The sequence below is a fragment of the Columba livia genome, chromosome 6 (assembly GCF_036013475.1).
Source record: "Columba livia isolate bColLiv1 breed racing homer chromosome 6, bColLiv1.pat.W.v2, whole genome shotgun sequence".
Classification (NCBI taxonomy): Eukaryota; Metazoa; Chordata; class Aves; order Columbiformes; family Columbidae; genus Columba; species Columba livia.
Window position 1 is genome coordinate 22,754,131 of NC_088607.1, and position 19,062 is coordinate 22,773,192.

Here is a 19,062-nt window from a genome sequence, read left to right on the forward strand (position 1 = left end):
TAAAGCCGTATCAGCTGGATCACAGTGAGCGCTGCAATACTCATCCCAGGTGATACAACACTCCTATATTAAAAGGACCACGTTTCAGTGACTAGACCCAGACCAGAAAGAGGCAGACATATTAAATGCAATGAGCTGCACAAATCCAGAAGCGTGATCCTTTCTAAATTCCCCCTTTAAAACCAACTTTATTAACTGGACTGGCACACAGAAACACAAAATGGGCACTTCCCAAAGGGCTGGAAGATGCAAGCTTTCTGGTGCCAGAGAGAACCCAGCACAGCAGCTGATAAGGAGCCATCAGGGATGCATGTTTGAGGGAATACTTGGGAGACAACAAGTCATAATCTCTTACTACCACTGTTCCCAAAAGATGATGATGAGAAATTAAATCTATTGTTCTGACACTCTAAAGCTGGCTCCAGTTCCTAAACATCAAAGCAACCCCTAGGATGGAACTCGTGACAGCTCCCCATCTTGTGCACAAACAGCCCATCAAGTTCTGGAGGATAAATTCACTTGAAGTAAAATGAACACTTCTGCTTTTGAAAGTATGGCAAACTAGTGTCAAAAATAACTACCACTGCACTCTAGAGAAGGTTCATCTTCATATTCTCACTCCTTCAATAATTGTGGTACAAAAAGTTGATCTTTGAAGAGCATATTGGACGAAACAGAAAAGCTAAAAAGAATAACCCAGAATAACCTTAGGCCTAATATACTAATAGCTACACCACACGAGGCCATTACATCCTGTCCTATTCAGGAGATTTTGTCCAAGAGGCAGATAAGTGAACTCTTAATTTTCATTCTGTATCTCAGTCTTTCGATCTCTAAATATACATAAATGTTGATGTACCTCACTGCAGTATTATTATACGGTGTCATACACTAGAATCCAGTACAGATTCTAACACATTTACAGTGCAGTGTCAATACCAAGAGGGGGAAAGTCACCTCAAGGCATATACAGACCTGAAAACCAGAGGAGTCACAACTCAACTTTACTTGATTACTTGTACTATAAGGCATTTCATAAGTAACACAATCAAGAATAATAATGTAGATATAGATTAATGTCCCAAGTCACCAAAGATTTGTTTCTTAGGACTTTCATCAATACACCAAACCAAAGACCCTCAAAATACGAATTCTTCCCTAGTGTCTCTTCCTACCACGCTACCCAGACCAAAGTTATCCTTTATATCAATTCTTCCTTACCTCAAGAAGTGTATGTGCAGTCTGAGAAAGAGCTGTGTTGTACCAGATGCAGACTGAGTGAAAACACCATGAACCTGGGGAGAGAGAAGAAATTTTGGTTAAATACGTGTACCTGATGGTGCAAGGCAGCAGCATCTTCCGAACTGCAAACATTCTCCAGCCAGGGCGTCTGATTCATTTCAGTACCTGAACTACTGCAGGTTTCAGCTCAGGAGATTACATTAAAGTACTGCTGATTTTAGTGATCCCTCAGCCAGGAACGGGAATAAGTGAACTGACTAGAAATTACCCAAAGATGCAAATAAAATTAAAAAATTAAAGAAGAACTAACTATAAGTTAGGCATACTCGTCTTGTCTTTTTCAGCCAGATTCTTTTGTTTTCCTCCTCCTTCCTGGGTTAATAAGAATTATCGAGTGTTACTTTCATTAGCTGCTGGTCACAAGCTCCCAAAAGAAGGAGGAGGCTCAGCCACAAGCCACTGCTCAGTCTGTTGGACATTATTGTACCTGTAGAGCAGAAAGGCTAAGCCAAAAACTAGGAAGGCCACAGGATTCCAGCTGAAAGAAGAATACCAGTACAGAGCATGGTGCTCTCGTAGGTGAGCAAAGATGTCCTGCACAACAACATAACAAATGTTGCAAAATCAGGTGCAGGAAACAAAAACTTCAATGTAAAATGGCAACAGACTTTGCAACTAACAAACTGGGTTAATTTCTTCTCTGTAGAGTACACAGCCCAAGGGCAGAACAACACTTTTCTACTCCTTGGAGGCAAATGCAAGTAAATATTACTATTGCTTTCTATGGGAGGTTACATTATGGTAAGTGGTGTATGTATGCATGCCTCCTTTTGGATATCTTTTCACAACTCGACAACACAATATGTAAGGGCAAAAAACCTAATACTTTCTATCAGAAGAAAATCGGCTGCCTTTTCTTTTTTCTCCCATGAAATACCTCTGTTATGCAACTTCTTAGTGCATGCAAACCACACAGCCCTGCAGGCCTTTCCTGGAACCGGAAAATAAAAAAGCACCTTTGCCATTCATACTGCAGAGATAAAAAAATACTTCAAACTGAGTACGTTTGTTTTAGGAAGAAAGCCATTATTCAAGGGTAGATGGATTTAGCAGCAGAGTCAGGTACAGGATTATCTGTCCTCTCAATCTTTTCCACAAATGTTCTGAACACTGAATATCCCAGGAGAAAACATCTGAACTAAACGCTTTATTCTTAGCTTGGTCAGACATCACTTGATACAGCCTTCAATCAAGCACTAACAAACTAAGGCAGCTTTCCATTGTCCAGGACAGTGGAGGATGGGATTGGCCAGGTAACGGGAAAAACCCCAAGCACACAAACCCTGCTGCAGAGAGGCAAAAGCTCAGTGTCTTTGTGCTTTGCAGTCGCCCAGGTCCTGGGAAGAGTCTTAGCAGGGGTACAGAGACAGCCCCATAAGAAACCCCATCTGACAAATACCTCAAAGCAGAAGAGATCACTGTATACACAATATGGTAGTTTTTTTACCAGTTGTCCCTCCTGGAACTGCTGCTCTCATCAGCTCCATTGCTCCAAGTCTTGCATAGGCAGAGCTTTAGCCCAAATCTGCAAGTTGTAGACCCCAGCTGGCTCCTGAATGCTCCCCCAAAGCCAGCTTCTCAGTGTCCCACGTGCTGGGAGCACACAGCAGAGACATCACGAGCGGCTCTGAGCAAAGCTGGCAAAGGTTCAGCAGGAGAATTAGCTCAGGGTCCAAACCATGCAAAAACATACATAATGCTTCCAGGTCTGAGCCTGGGATTTCTGTATGGATAACCTGTCACCTAAAATATTATCTGTGAAATTTAAATACAAGAAAGGCCAATTTCAGTGCCTACACAGTAATTCAGTGGTAAAAAAATAACCTATGATGCTTACTTCGGCTATTTGCAACATCCCCCATCCAGTATTTGAAATCTCATCCTCTCAAGTTTTGCCTGTGTGTATTCACTTCCCAGCAACCTCAGGCATTTGCCAAGAGCCACTTCTGCAAAGAATATAAAGATGATACTCTCAAGGAAATCAGACTTGACTCTCTAGGCTGGCCCATATACAAGTAATACACTTAAACATGACTGTCCATATATACATAGCATTTTAAAAGCAAACCATTACAGACTTCAATACTCATCACCCTGAACCTTAACTCTGAGCTCCAACAAACAGGTCACAGCTTCCACAAGAAGCTTAATGCTAGTTCACTTTAAGCACAGAAAACAACAGTTTCAACAAACTTTGAAGAAAAGTTTTACCTTCCAGAAAACCAAGTTCTTTTGTTCATCTGCACCTTAGGTGCTTAGATTTAAAATGAAAAGGCAAGTACAGCTGCTCACAGCTGATAAGGCCTCATGCTACTGGCATCTATTTATATCTATTAATATGATCCAGAGTAGCAAACCCACATACTATGAACAACTGAAGCAACTGTTCAATAAAATATCAAAATGGGAAGACGGGACTAGTGAAGAAAAAGCATATTTGGGTGAAGGTAATAAAAGATCCATATTGTCTCTGAGGATCAACTGGCAAAGCAGAGAATCTCAAAAACCCTTTCCAGGTTAGCAAACAATGGCAACTCCTGACAGCATCTTGTTCATTCTCATCTGAACAGTGGGGCCAGCTCCTCTGACAAGCCAGCTAATGTCTTGTGACTGAGGTCACTGACACACTGGTTTGCGTACAGGCAGGTTCTGCTGCTCAGCACCGCGCAGGAGTGGAGGCATCACAGGGTGATGCATGGGAGCACCAGGCTGATGTACGGGAGCATGGGTTTGGTGTTTGTGATTAACCCCACACCATGCCTGATTTGTGGGGTTGCCAAGCACAGATGGAAACATAATTTTAAGGTCTCAGGAAATAAGGAAGAGGAAATTGGTCCTATGGCGTTAGGCCCAAGAGAGAGCAAATAGGAGAGCAAATGGAGGAGGACTGAACAGCAGTGTGTTTCCACCTATGGCCATGCCAGCTTGACTCAGAGCCAGCATAACTCCTGCAGACGATACTCAGCCCGCATCTGAAAACTCCTGCATGAAAGGACATGGCAACTCACACAGTTATTACACTGCAATGAGATACCGTTCAGAGGAGCATAAACTGCAGCTTGCCCTGTACTCATCTGCAACACAGTGGCTTACCCAAAAGCATTTACAGAGTACAGTTCATAGTTCAGGGTAGAGCTCCACAAGGAGCATAAACCAGTGTTAGCGGCTACCAGCAAAAAAGGTGGACCCGCATCCCTGCCTACTCATAGCACACTGATCCAAATAACTAATCCATCAAAAAATTACTATCAGTCTCTCAGATTTATGAGCTGACTGAATGCACCCTACAGCTGCCTGATTGCAGGAACTAAAGCAAGATAGAAATGCCACAACTGCAGCAGACGAGAGCAACACTGACCTTTCCAGGAGAAGCACAGTCTGACATCCCCTTTCACAAAACAGTATCTTTTTTATAACTCAGACTAGAGGGGAAGGCAGGGGACATAGATGCTGGCTAGAGAACGTCCTAGTCCATTAGACCATGTTTTGTGTGTTTAGTCCTTAATCTCGAGAATTACTATGCAACTGAGATACTGTTTATTAGTATTTCCATCTAGACTTTTAAACTATAAAATGGTAACGAACTTTGAATATGTTCTAGGAGTCAAACCCCTGTAAGAGTGAAACACAAGCAGCATTTTCAGAAGCCCTTCCTAGTGCACCCTCCAGTTTCTTCTACAGTATCTGTGCTGCAAAAAAAAGTTAACTTTTATTTAAAACAAAAGCAAATACCACTTTCAGATATCCCTTCCATTACTTCTCTCCATACTACTCTACTGAGAAAATAAAAATCCAATATCACAGCTGGTAAAGAGGAACGCAGAGCCAACGACAGACAACCAGACTGGGTGGGGAGGCATGTATTGGTATCTAGTGCTACAGCTTTAGAACAAGACTGAAGGAGAGGATTTCACAGGGACAAATCTGAAATAGCCAGTAGCTGGCCTTGAAAGGCATTCACTACACAAATCCACCTAATTGCGAGGGGCACCCCTCGTGTTGCACCCAGATTAGTCTGCTATTCCTAGTCTTTATGGTAAGCTGACATCAAACACCTATTCAAAAATCCAAGGTTAAAGGGAAGAGTATTTCCATTAAAGAGATTTAATCCTACTTCTTGTCAAGCCTCCTGTGCCGTATTTTGTTTTACCATTTTTCATTTTGATTTTGTGTTCCAAATTTAGGTTATGGCAAGACAACAGGAACTTCAGTTGCTATTCATAATGTAAAATAAACGAATAAACAAAAAAATCTCAGCTCTGAGAATTCAATGCTATATATCTATAGATAACGCAAGCACCAATAATACGTGCACAATGTTTAAGCAGAAGAAAAATCAGTCAGAAAATCAGACACTGACCAAGGTAATTTTAAGTATAAAGTATGCCAGATGCAGCAGAGTGACTAGGACAGCAATTACAGGCAAAAGCAAATGTAGAGTACCTGAAACTGTCACATTTTCTTCCAGTCAAACCGTCACGAGTATTTAGCAATCATTCAAATTTCCCCATCCCCAGTGAGCAGTAATACTGCACATCTGAGTCTTTTAACTAGCAGCCACATGGTTTATGGAGCAGCAGCTCTGCCAGGTGAGGGGAAATGATCGCCTGTTGTGCTGACCTAGCACAGAAACACATTTTGTCTCAGCTGGAAATTGTTCTTACACAACCAGTGCTCTCAATGCACTGGAAAATAGCTTAGATAGCTGATATCAGAGATTTTAATATTCTGACTGTGGATATGGACATCAAAATCCCCACTGCCTTTCATTCCTCACACACTTAATATGTTGATTTAATTATATGCCTGTAATTCAGTTTACATTTCACAGGAAGCAAAACGTAGAGAGATTCCAGGAAATGACACTTGAGATAAGAGAATAAGCAAATGGAGAGCACAACGCTCTTTTTTTGCTTGTAGACTGGCCTATAACAAAAGGGCTTAAAAATTCACTTGACCAGAATTGGCAGGAAACCTCTGCAAAAACTAAACTAAAATTAATTTTCCAGACTTCAAGGTTACAAATGTAACTTGCAAAGTACAAGTGGAGAGCCATCTTCATAAATCCATGGACAGACAGCTTCAGCCTGCTGCTCTGCTCAGGGCTTTTTCCTCAGCTGCAGCGACCACAGCTTTGCCCGTCCTCGCTGTGGCCACAGCTTTGCCCGTCCTCGCTGTGGCCACAGCTTTGCCCGTCCTCGCTGTGGCCACAGCTTTGCCCGTCCTCGCTGTGGCCAAAGCTTTGCCCGTCCTCGCTGTGGCCAAAGCTCTGCCCATCCTCACTGTGGCCAAAGCTTTGCTCGCTAACTGGGGCACCGGGACAAGGGCAGGGACAGGAGCGGAGCTGAAGCAAACGAGGTCAGTTGCATGCAGCACCACCTGGGAAAGCTTCGAACAGAAACCCAGGCACTGATTGTTGAGGAAAAGGTAAATTAAAACATCCAGCAAACAGAAGGAGGTTTAGAACTGGATCTTCCTCCAGCTGCCTGTACGTAAATAGCAGCCAGTGGGCTTTAGGGGGAGATAAGAAAATGACAAGCTCTGGCTACTGTTCAGATGAGAAAGGAGGAGGGAACAATGACAGCAGTAGAAGGAAAGTACAGCAGGAAAAGACTGCAGGGAGGAACCAACACATTTCTGGAAGAGGTAAGCACTAAAAGGAAAGGGGCAGACAGATAAAAGACCCAGATAATGCTGGGAAAATACAGAAAATCATTTAGATACCCTAATTTCCAACTAAGACAACTTGAGTCAAACAGGAATAAAAGACAAAAAGCAGCGATTACAAATAATAATCAAATGAAAAATGGTCAAATTATCCAGCAAATTTTCCAAGTCTAAGTGCAACAACTAATTAGATCAATATTTTAATGCAGAATTAGTAACATCTACATGATTGAGCACTCCTTGTCAAAGATGACACAATGACAGATAGCAAGAAAGTTAAAATAACACGTTTGACAAATTTATTTTACTTCCTTTCAAACTAGCTGTAGCATTAACTGAGATGTCATTTAAATGTACCAAACAAGAAGTTACCTAGCAATCTATTGCATGGGCTTACATGCAGAATACAGAATTATTCCATTCCTGTATGCCACAGCAACCATGCCAGTAAGGTGCTCTTCAGCCCCCTTAATTGCTATATACAGTATCACTATCTGCTGATGCTCCCATGCTGCCATTTTTTTTGTCCAAAAATACCATTTATGCATAACATTAATTCCTGGGTTAAAAGATTCCAGGCACACAAGCACAACGGACTGCTGGCATCCACAGGCTCCTGCGCTATGCAACACTCGCCTCATGATCAGCGATGCTTTATTGCAACGGAGGTTGTGGAAGACTGAACGAATTCACTGATGGGACATTACTGAGCCCAAGAGCAAAGGACATCCCTGCCACTCTGGGATTCCTTCATTTCGCTGCATTTCCAAATCCAACTTATTTTTTGAGGCTCAGGGAAGATATTTTGGAAAGACCTCAGATTCAGAAAGCTTGGATTTGAATAAATTGTTGAAGCTGACATTAATTCGCATAACATTTGGGTGTTTGCATTTTGCTTTTAGTGTTTACACTTTGTACAATGTAAATGATAGGTCTCAGGTGTGCCAGGCTATTGCAGAATTCAGTAACAGTGAATTAAAGAATGAATATGAGAACTAGACTCCATAATCAAAACCTAAGGTGAAGGGTAAAATATTCAGGATCTCCATAGCTGGAGAATTCATGTCATTTTGCCTCTGTAGAAGAATCTAGACACTAGGATATTAACAAACCATGCCAGCAGCAGCCAACCTTCAGAATAGCAGAAAAAACACTGTAAGAGAACACTATGTACCAGAAAGGATCACTGGATTATAGTTGCCACCACCTAAGCACCAATTTCTGAAGCCAGGAGGTATTTCTAGGTATAATAAAGAAAAAAAAGTCATCTTTGGTGGTTAATGGTACTGACCACAGTATATTCCTGAAAATCTTGGAACCCGTAAAATGTCTGAGTGACAGTTCTCAGAGCAGCAGTTACAAAACCAGTCTTTTGCAACTGTGAATCTAAAATGAGTGGGACATTAAATTTTTTTCCAAGAATAATTTAACCAGATGGAATGAAGCAGGGAAACTACCAGACATGTCCCAGTAATAAGCTTTATTGTGATTATTGTTATTAAGTTAGTCCAATTCTCATTAGGGAAAACATAAAAATCTAAATAACCAATCAAGTAAAGGTTAATCTTGGTAGGGGGAAGAGAAGGAGGCATTTCAGAGGGCAGAGTGAATCTAAATATAACCATGTGGAAAAATAGAGGAACATTTTTCAGAAGTTGAAACCTGTCCGAAACACCCAGAAAAATTTCTGACAACCTCTAAAATTATTAGCATAACAATCCTCACAAACAGAGAAGGAAAGATCAGGAATTTCATCTCATGCAAACTCACCAGCAGTGAAGAGTACATTTTTTTTCCATAGAGAAAGTTGTATCTAAGTCAAAAAACTCCAACAGGTTAATAGAACAAATGGAAATATGTGTGTGAGCCTTAATGCTGATGCTGCTTCAGCTCCCTCAAAATCACCATGTTAAAACATTATTTTACTCATCCCCTATCCCTTACCAACAGTAACATGAAGCTGAGTGCCTATTAAGAAGCTAATCCCAAACTACAGTATCATTCCATATCCCAATGGACTTCCCCTCCTTTTTCCTCCCTGTATCACTTTCTCTCAACCTCATCTGACATGGGTGATGTATTTATGGTAAAAAGAAGCTGCTTCAGTGATGTATTTTTGAAAAATTATGATTTTTGCAGTACACCAGCAAACCAGATTCAAACAAGGAAATCAAAGTCCTGCATATTATCTCATGTGACTAAAAGTAACCTGGTAATCAGGTCCACTACACATGCATCCTTCTAGGAAATCCCTAGCTTTGGGGACAAAGATACTACTACAATCTTTACAACAGACTAATTAAAGAATGAGATTGTATATTCATATATATTTCATATATATATTTATTTTGTATGTATTGACATACACACATGCCTTTCTGATGCAGCAATTAAACATTTCCATTTTAGCACATCAGTGGCCAGACAGCTCACATATTAGCATTTTGGAAATGGGTTGCACAACAGGAAAATCGACTGCACAGTAGGAAAACTCCAGCAGGGAAACAACAATACAACAATAAACAGGACATAAAGTATCAAATGGAAAGTGAACTCTTAAGGAACTAAGACAGATGCAAAAGCTGTTGGTGGTAGTGTGGAAAGATGTATTTGTTTAGCAAGTTTAGGAACATACAGAAGGTGTGGAAATATTTATGAGTGCAATGCTTTAAAAAGATGTACTGAAAGAGTTCACAATCACTTACCAAACACAGCTTTTCAAAAGCACCCATAACAAATTTCTGCATATGACCTTAATCACATTGAAATGCCACCAGCTACAGTTTAACACCAGTATGCATTCCTATGCTGGTATGTGCCTGATGCAGCAGGTCTTAGCAAAAAGCTCAAAAAACACTTTCCCGCTCCAAACAAGTACACGTTCATAGAACACTTCTGTGTAGAAAAAAAGTCTGAATTTCAATGGTAAGGTCACAAAATTTACAAACCATTACTTCCAGAAGCTAAAACCACACACTTATCAAACAATACCAGGTATTCACTTCTCCCAAACTCTATTAAGTGGTCATCAGTCAAAAGAGCTCCTCCAGTAAAAAGGACAACATCATGCCTTTGAGCAGAAGCGGAAAATTCTCCTGATCCCCTCTAAAACCATAGTTATCTTGCATGAAAAGTAATAAATCACAACAAAGAAGTATTTTCTGTGTAATTTTACAGTGCTATCATTTTGATTTTTCTGATTTGTAGCTCCATTTCATGCACTTCAGCAGTATCCCCAACATCCCATTTCAACCCTGGGCCTATCAAGATCCACAATTCCACAAATTTGTTATTAGAAGGCACCTTGTTCAGAAGTCTGTTTTGACACTGTGCTAGTAATACTGCACGTAGGCAACCAGTGCACACAGGGACTGTTAGAATCCCACTGAACACAGACTCCCCTGCTAACTTCAGCATCACAGCCAGGAAACCAGGCAAGTTGGACTGCAGCAAAGAAATTCCACTTCTGGTGTGACATGGCACTAAAATGAAGGCTAAAAGAAGTATGCATGAGAGCAATAGTTTATGCCAGAGCATGCATCATGTTCATTCATTCCTTACCTTTCCCTTTACGTTGCAGCGGTTACATCACCCCTCAAAACCCAGTCCTAAGCAGGAGCAAGGCTTGTACATGAATCTTTCTTTCCCCGGGTGCCTTGGGGAAGCAGGAGCATGCACTCAAGTGAGCATTCACGCCTCCGCCAGCTTGAGGACAAGGCTCTGCACCGAAGTCCTTAAGACCTTCTCACGGCTGCTGATTTCACCCTCGGAACTGAAAGAGCATCTCAGCAGGACACTGCCAGCCTCCTTTTCAGCTCCCTCTCGCTGACTGCCAGTCTCTGGCAAGTGAAATGTCAAGAACCAGGCAGGGGCGGTGTTTAGAGAAGGAGGGATAAGAGATTCTCACCATACATCAACCTCAAAACCTATTCAGCCGACAACTTGAATGGAACTGGCATTTCATTCTCCATGGTAACCAGAGATGGAAGGAGGTTGGAAAAGAGAGAGAGAGGACAGACCCGGGAAAATCTGATGTTCAAGAAGCAGGGAAAACTGTAAAGCTTGCAACTCCTCTTTGCTGTGCAAGTTGCACGTAGAAGAGGGAAAAGCCCTTTCCCCGCCTGCACAGTCCTCAAGACAAGCTGTCCCACAGCTATGACGAGGTGCCCTTTCTGTGAGCAGTGTACTGATGTGGGGGGAGAAAATCCCTTGTTCTGCACCAGTCCTCCCCAGAGGAAAGACAAATGCGTCTTGAACACTGGGAAGTAGAGAAAGCTGCAGATTTGTTGCCCTAGAGAAAACAGAAATGCCTGAAAAGGAAAACATGCTGCTGTTCCTTGTGCAGGACTTCACATCTACAGATCGAAGCCAAGTGATACCAACTCAGCGCCAGTACTGACCACAAACTGGAGTAGAGAATTAGTATCACACCCTTTGCCTGCTTTGCATCTCGTGTGCAAGTAAATGTTACTTCTACTATGCTGAATCTCTTAGACACGCAGAGAAACAGGGCATTTCTCCTTTTCCAAGACACACCAAAATGAAGCACAGAAGCAGCTAGACTTAAAATTCGGGCAGCACCTTTGCTGAACTCACGGGAGCCCTGGCTAAGTCCGTTCTTATTAACATTTCAGGCCTGGCCATCTTCTGAACTTTTTTTCCTGCTATTTTACATTCATAACTGGAGCTGTCACAGCCAGAATGTGCACAACAGGGAAATTACATTTGGATTCATGCACGTTTGTGTTCCAAGCTGGCCCCATGCAGCTACTGAAAGAGTCTCTGGCTAAAGCACTTATGCAAGATAACTAAACAAAGGACTGAAAAGCTCTGCAAATCCTGGCTGCTGCTGCTGCCATCTTATTTCTTTCTCAATTCTTTACACAGATTCTTTCCTGAAGGACATATTTAAATCTCCCTCCCCCACCCAAACCCACCACCTCTCAATTCTGAGTCTGTTCTCACTTTTGTATTGCACATGGGGCACACTGTTGTGTGGTACATTTTTTGTAGCCTTATCTATACAGAGAGCTTTTTGTCAAAGGTGACCTGCAGAGTTGAGTTCTCCCAGTAGTCCTCATATACCAGCGAATATGTTTAAAAATCATAGTTGTTTAAAGCTTAACAATCTTTCCTCATTGTTTGCATTTGAGTTTTGGACACTCGGCTTTTGATTTCTTACATCTTTATTTACCAGTCCTGACACTGCAACCTATAAGGCATGTTAATACACGCCTCTGTACACTGAACTTCAGCCTTTATCCACCACAAACCATTTCAGACCCATGCAAATACATTTTTGCTTTTGAAAAATACTTTACTTATCTGAAAAAATTGTGTTTACCTTTCTCCTTTGTCTTCCAAAACTCTGAATCTTGGAAAAACCAAAAGGGAACCTCTGAGGGAACAATCCTACAGTCACTTCATTTCTGTGAACACTTTCTATTGCTCTCCAACTCATCACCCCAAGACAGCCTTTTCCTTAGATAAAGGGGGGCATATTTGCCTTTTAAGATGTACTTCAGATGCATGGTTTAGAAGTACTTTCCTTCCTTCCTGAAGAATTGAACAAGCAAAATGAGACCAATCCATTCTCTCTCTCCCAGCCAAAGCCAACTAAACTGGGAGCGACACACATCAGTTGGAAAATGTCAGCATCCTACAAGTCTAAATAAGCAAATAAATTATGTTAAATGCATCTGCACAATCAGATTAATTTAGTTATTTTCACTTCCCAAGATATTTCAGAATTTCAAGGAGATATTTCCATCTCTTTTAAAATATATACTACCCAAATCTATTAAGATGAAGTTATTTAACATAGAAAGCTTTTTATGTTCCTTTCATAGAACAATCTCTGAGTACTTTGTTATTTTGCTTTGTTATGGAGCACAAAAAGGAAAGAAGGTATTTTTGCCACTTGTCACAAAGCAGGATCATCTTCTCTGCACTTGCTGTTCACTGAGTTTCACCTTGATCTACTTGAAGGTTTGAAAGCATTGTTGTTTATCCGTAGCTCATGGAAGGGATTTTCTTTCTCTCTGAAGTTGATTCTAACGTACTTCAAAGACCTGCCATCTACTAACATCATCCACTTGTCTTCCTGTGATTCAGAAACTACACCCATAGAAACTGAGAGCTTTCCCAAATCCATTCTAGCAGCCTGCTTTAGGCAAGGGGGGAGATACTCACAAGGTTACCAATATTCAGAAATGTGCCAAAAAGCATTCCAAGAGCAGAGGGCAGTACCAACTGTACTGTCCGTGTGTTTTTCTACAGCCACCAGAACAGGAATGTGAATGCGTCTTATCAACAAGATACACATTTTGGAAATGAATCTACTATGAACTGGCTAAATCTAGCATCTCAAAGGCACCCTACTGAGAGGTACTGAAATGAGAAGCATGCCCACACAAAATCAAGGTCTTATCCAGCTTCCCAAAACAGAAAAATAAACAGTACAGCACAGCCATCATCCAAATGACTGTCCACCACATGTGCCTGTCACACAACAATAAAAGCTGGAATACAGCAATAGCTTCAGGCTGGCTGAGAACAAAACTGACTTTAGTTCTGATTGAGTTTGGTGGTCTCCACGCAGCTTTCAAGTCACAAAAGTTACCATCTCAGCTGGTGGGAATTTTATAGAAGAGTGAAACAGTGAACCTGAACCCGTGTGGAATCTCACCAGCAGGACGGCATTGGCAATGGCACCTCACAGCCCCCCGTATTGCACCTGCTCTGGGAACAAACAGAGATGCTGCTGCCGCAGCTGTGAACCCACAACTAAAGTCACTTTTTTTAAGTAGATGCCTGCTCTGAAAACCTTGCCGTGTCTACCAAGAAAATTAACATGTGAGATGACTACGCTGTGCCACTGCTATGACTCAGCAGTAGAACACTTTACTACAGCTATTCCCTGAAGTATCACATTAAAATAGGAAAATGAGCAATCCTGTTCTACATTAAGAAAATAAATACATTAAAACTTAGCAAATATGCCAAGTTTTGAGTTAAGTATCTGTCCACCAACCAACACAGCTGAGACAGAGCCAGAATTGAGAGTGTCTAACACAAGATATCTTTAAAGGTGTTTAAATACAGCAGAGAGATACCCCAGCCCCAGACTGACTCCCCTGACATGTGGAAATGGCAGAGAGCAAACACTCTCCCGTAACTCTGAGAAAGGTTCAGTGAGCTAGACACTCCACAGGTACCCAAAGAGACTGATACGATGTCATAAATTAAGGGGGCAGCAAACCCCCCTTGCTACAAGCCTGAAAAGTGGAGGGACTGGCAGGGCAGCCATGCCTGATACCCACGAGTTTATTAAGATGCTTTACTGGTCCTCAATGCCCTCTTGTTTCACACAAACCAGAACCCTTCAGCCTCAGAATAATGATTCCAGAGAAGGGAAAATGGCATTTATCAAGTAGACAGGGCAAAAGACTCAAGTCCAGCAATGTCCACCCAGGACAACACATTAACTTATCATCACCATCTGAAGAATAAACATGCATTTTGATTTCAGGTCAGAAGTCACTCACTGCCACAGAAATAATTTATGCAGTTGTTAGGTTAACAGCTTTGCAGATCCTGCCAGCGTCAGAGGTTCATCTGCTGTGCGAAAGGAACATTTATTTTTTTGGTTTGATATTCCCAATTTCATCCCAGCTAAAAAAAAGACAATTTCTGATAAACATGGCAAAAGAACTACAAATTTACCCTTATGTGCATCACGGACTAAAACTCATATTTTACCTGGCTGAAATGCAGAAGTGAGAAGGAACAAGCAAAAAAGACAGATACTCTATTACAAAGATTCAGAAGACAAAACAGTAAAAATAGTAAACATAAATATTCCAAAGCATACATCAGAATGATTTCTGGGAATAAAAATTACTAAAAAAAACCATAAAAATCTTCCAAGAAGTTCAGACCTCAAAAAATTCTGAGGATACCATTCTGGAAACCCAAAGCATCTTGATTTAAATTGACAACCATGGCTGAAATATCTCTGAGCTCTTTTCAATACAAGTCATTTCAAGATAGGAATGAATATGGCCAGAGAGTACACAGACTGAGTTGACCTAGTGACACATCTCATGTGTCATAAGTAGAAGAACACACTGTGCCACTGAATTACCAGTCATTTTCCACTGCAGGCAAATCACCCCAAAAGGGGTGGGATGGACTTCATGCCTACAGTTTTATCCAAACATAGTTCTCTAATAAGCAAAATAATAACAACTCTATAGCTTCTTAACTTCAAGTGTCCCACAAAATTAATCAAAGCGTTTAAACAAAATGTCTTCAAGAGAATCAGCATTATTTATTTAGATCACCCCTACAAGGTAAAGATCTTCTGAATCCCATGAGCTGAAATTTTAACATACTTCAGGTCAAGTCCTCTTTTTTTTCTTTTTTAATTAGAGTGTTTTAAAAACTTATCATAGAATGGGAACTTGTATTCAACATTATCCATTAAACAATATTTCCAGTACGTCAGAAACAAAAAGAATAAATACAAAATCCTTTACATCATAAGAGTTCCATGTTTCATAAGAGACAGAGAGCAAATGACCACAAGAGTCCAAACAATTTGTTTGGCTAATTCTATCTAAAACACCACACACAAAGTCACCTCAATCTGTTATTCAAGCACTTGCAACAGCACTAAACAATATTGACACACAGAGAGGTGATAGCTATCAAGCAGGGAAGGAAGAGTTTTCGGAAGAGCATTAGAGGCGTATGTGTTTTGAACTCTGAAATGTTCTATCTGCAGTGAAGGTTTTCAGTATTTCACATGCAAACGTCTTCATGCAAATAAATACATGTTCCTCTGAACAGAAAAAGTTTACAAAGGCACAATTAGCTGTTTTCTTTGAGTATAAATCAGACAGCTGCCTGTAATTGGAACTGGGAGCAAAAGATGTATAAGAAATGCTTTCTTCTTTGCAGATGTTTTTCTGTGATTTAGGGGAAAGTTCTACTTCAAGAAATGAATATAACATCTACATGGTCTATGGCTTTAATGGGTAAATTTACATGTGAATAGTTGGTTGGGGGTTTTGTTCCTTCCCAACTTTCTTTTGGATTTTACCTACTTCATATAAGATTAAAACAGCTACAAAGATTCTGCAAGCCAAATTAAGCACACTGTGATACCTCTGCAAATAAACCTACCTTTTAACAAGCAGCAGGGCGGTCAATGCAAATGAATCAGCACTAACTGCTATCACCAACAGGGCAAAAAAAAACCCACTACCCTGCCATTCTAAAGGGGATCAGAAAAGGCTGCAAATTTTAAGAAGTGAGTTTTACACATGAAGAAATTAGATGCAAGTTTCATATGACAAAGGCATGTCTAAATGTCTATTTCCACCTGCATTTCATAATGATACTGAAATACGAGTGATGCCCACCATATGCTTGAGACACAGGACACTGCGTAAGGCACAGCACAACGCTATACCTTCATCAGTGTAAAGAATGCAAAACCAGTGTGTTTGTGGATTTTTTTGGAGGATGGGGGGAAGTGGAGAGAACACATCCTAACCAAACTTATTTTCACACTAAATCATCTCAACAGATTAACTACCTATAAATTAAGAAAAAACTGATTTCACTTAATTTTCTATCATTCTGCAAAGAGGACAGTATTTAGAGCAGATGGCACAATTTACTTCAGCCTTTCTGCTCCAACTGACTGCTCCTACAAATTTTAAACCACTTTCCAGTTTTATACACAATTATTCTAACTGGTACAAAACAGAGAAACTTGCCCTTCAGTGGGGTGAAGTGAAAAACAAACAGAACACTTTTCGACATGCCAGCTGACCAAAATGTTGCAGATAAATATTTAAAAGAACCATAAATTACACATTTTTATGCAACCCCACTCCCAAGATACCCAGATAATGGAAGATACGGTTGAGGTACCAACACGGATCTGACCAAAGAGGCCTCAGGCACTGACAAATAAGGAACTTCTGCAACTTTCAAGGCAACACAAGTTCCCAGCTGACGGCTTCTCTTCCCCAGTGTAATAAGACGTAACACGAATTCAGTTTACAGTATGATGCCACATTTTGGCTGGAAGGCATAAGAGGTCTGAATTCAACAATGTGTTAAATTGGAGTGTAGCACCTGTGTCTTCTAGCAACCTGCTTGATTTCCCCAGGGCCAGAGATACGCCTACCACCTGGAGACAGGCCGTGCAGGCTGACTTACTCGTCCTAGACAGAACTACCTGAGCACAAGGTCCCAAAACCTGACTGTGATAGTGGTGGGAAGAAAAAGTACACTTTGAATGCTATCAAATGCTTCAGAGAAAGAGTCCCTGCAAGAAAATATTTAACATCATTTACAAGCATATCTCGCATTATCTCCTCCCACTTGTCTGTGCTCATATAAGAGAGGTGGGCATACATTATGATTCAGGAAACTGCAAATGCTTCAAGTGACCACACTGCAGACAGAAGCATCAACACCTACTACAAAAGGACACAATCACAGAATTGTTTGGGTTGGAAGAGACCTCTCAAGATCATCTAGTCCAACCCACCTGCTAAAGCAGGTTCACCCAGAGCAGATCGCACAGGAACATGTCCAGGCAGGTTTTGAATGTCTCCAGAGGAGGAGACTCCACAACCTCTCTGGGCAGGCTGTTCCAGTGCTCTGGCACCCTCAAAGTAAAGAAGTTTCTCCTCATGTTTAGATGGAACCTCCTGTGCTTCAGCCTGTGCCCATTGCCCCTCATTCTATTGTCGGGCACCACTGAAAAGAGTCTGGTCCCATCCTCTTGATACCCACCCTTGAGATATTTATAAACAGTGATGAGATCCCCTCTCAGTCTCCTCTGAGAACAGACCCAGCTCTCTGAGTCTTTCCTCATAAGAAAGATGCTCCAGCCCACCACTGGACTCCCTCCAGTAACTCCTCGTCCTTCTTGAACTGGGGAGTCCAGAACTGGATGCAGTACTGCAGATGCGCCTCTCTGCAATTCTGCTTTCCAGTAGGTCTGCCCCTAACATGTACCAATAACATCTGTCAGCTTTCTCAGCATCCCATGGGTGCATCCCATCAGGGACATGTTAGGGAGGCTTGTCTATCCTACAAAATGCTTTAAAATAACCTTCTCTGCTGCAGCATGGACTCTAATCAAACACTTGCATCCTCACAATGTATCTTACTGACAAACACGGGTAACATGATGTGCAATGAAAGGATAAAGCCTTGCTTCCTGGAAAATAAAATTTCACAGCTGATTTTACCAGAAGAAAAAAAGGTGGCTGAAGCTCTTACTAATGGCTTTGTGTCTGATTTCTAATGCTAAAAGCTTCCTGCACTTGGGTTACAAATTTGGAAGAAATTGTGAAACAAAGGTATGTTACACATATTGTCGCACAGCCACGTTAACTTCTGCCACCTCTCTGAAGATAATTTGCACATTGCTATTTTCTGCATTTCAAAAAATCATCATCTTTTGGAGCAGTAAGAAAGGAGACATTGCTGAAAACATTTCTTATTTTCTAGGCTGACCTTGTGTTCACTGCTTCCCCACACAAACGAATGCCAAAAAACTGAACGAATCCTTCTGTCCTGCTGCCTCTTCTCTCTGACCTCCAAGTAAGTACTCCTAAATATTCTGTTGCTGCTTGGAAAAATCAACTGTATTCCTACCCCCTCACGCCATTCCTCTGTAAAATGGTTAATCTCAAAAACACAATGCTGTCACCCTCCTTTTGCAGGCTTCTGCCATTGCTGTCACTATGGAAACAATCAGAACATCAAATATGTCAGTAAGCATGATTTATAAAATACAAAAGTGCCAAAGGTAAAGACTCTACATAAAAAACAATCAAGACAAAATTAGCTCTTTAGCGTGGAAACATTGGCTTTAAAGAATTTTCAAGTTCACACGAATTCCTAGGGCACTGCTGCAGTGAGCTATGGCCAAGTGCAGCATCATGCACGAAGTCACACAGCCAAAGGCTGCAACTATCCGCCAGGAAAAAGTGTCATAATCATCCCTTTTCCATCTATTTAAAACACAAAAATCAGACGGTAAAGTCAGTATATCCTCAA

The 19,062-nt window shown here is 41.1% G+C and overlaps 1 protein-coding gene across 6 annotated transcripts in view; it reads right to left on the reverse strand.

Moving 5' to 3' along the window:
- The window catches only part of NDST2 (N-deacetylase and N-sulfotransferase 2), a 137,778-nt gene that overhangs the window by 80,614 nt on the left and 38,102 nt on the right, over positions 1-19,062 (reverse strand). For 3 of the 6 annotated variants that reach the window (XM_065067531.1, XM_065067533.1, XM_065067530.1), the window contains exon 2: positions 1,222-1,295. The gene's annotated coding sequence lies outside the window, so the exon portion shown is untranslated. Of the gene's footprint in view, positions 1-1,221; positions 1,296-10,530; positions 10,828-19,062 lie in introns of those variants that run through there. The other 3 variants (XM_065067532.1, XM_065067534.1, XM_065067535.1) reach the window with 3 other exon arrangements.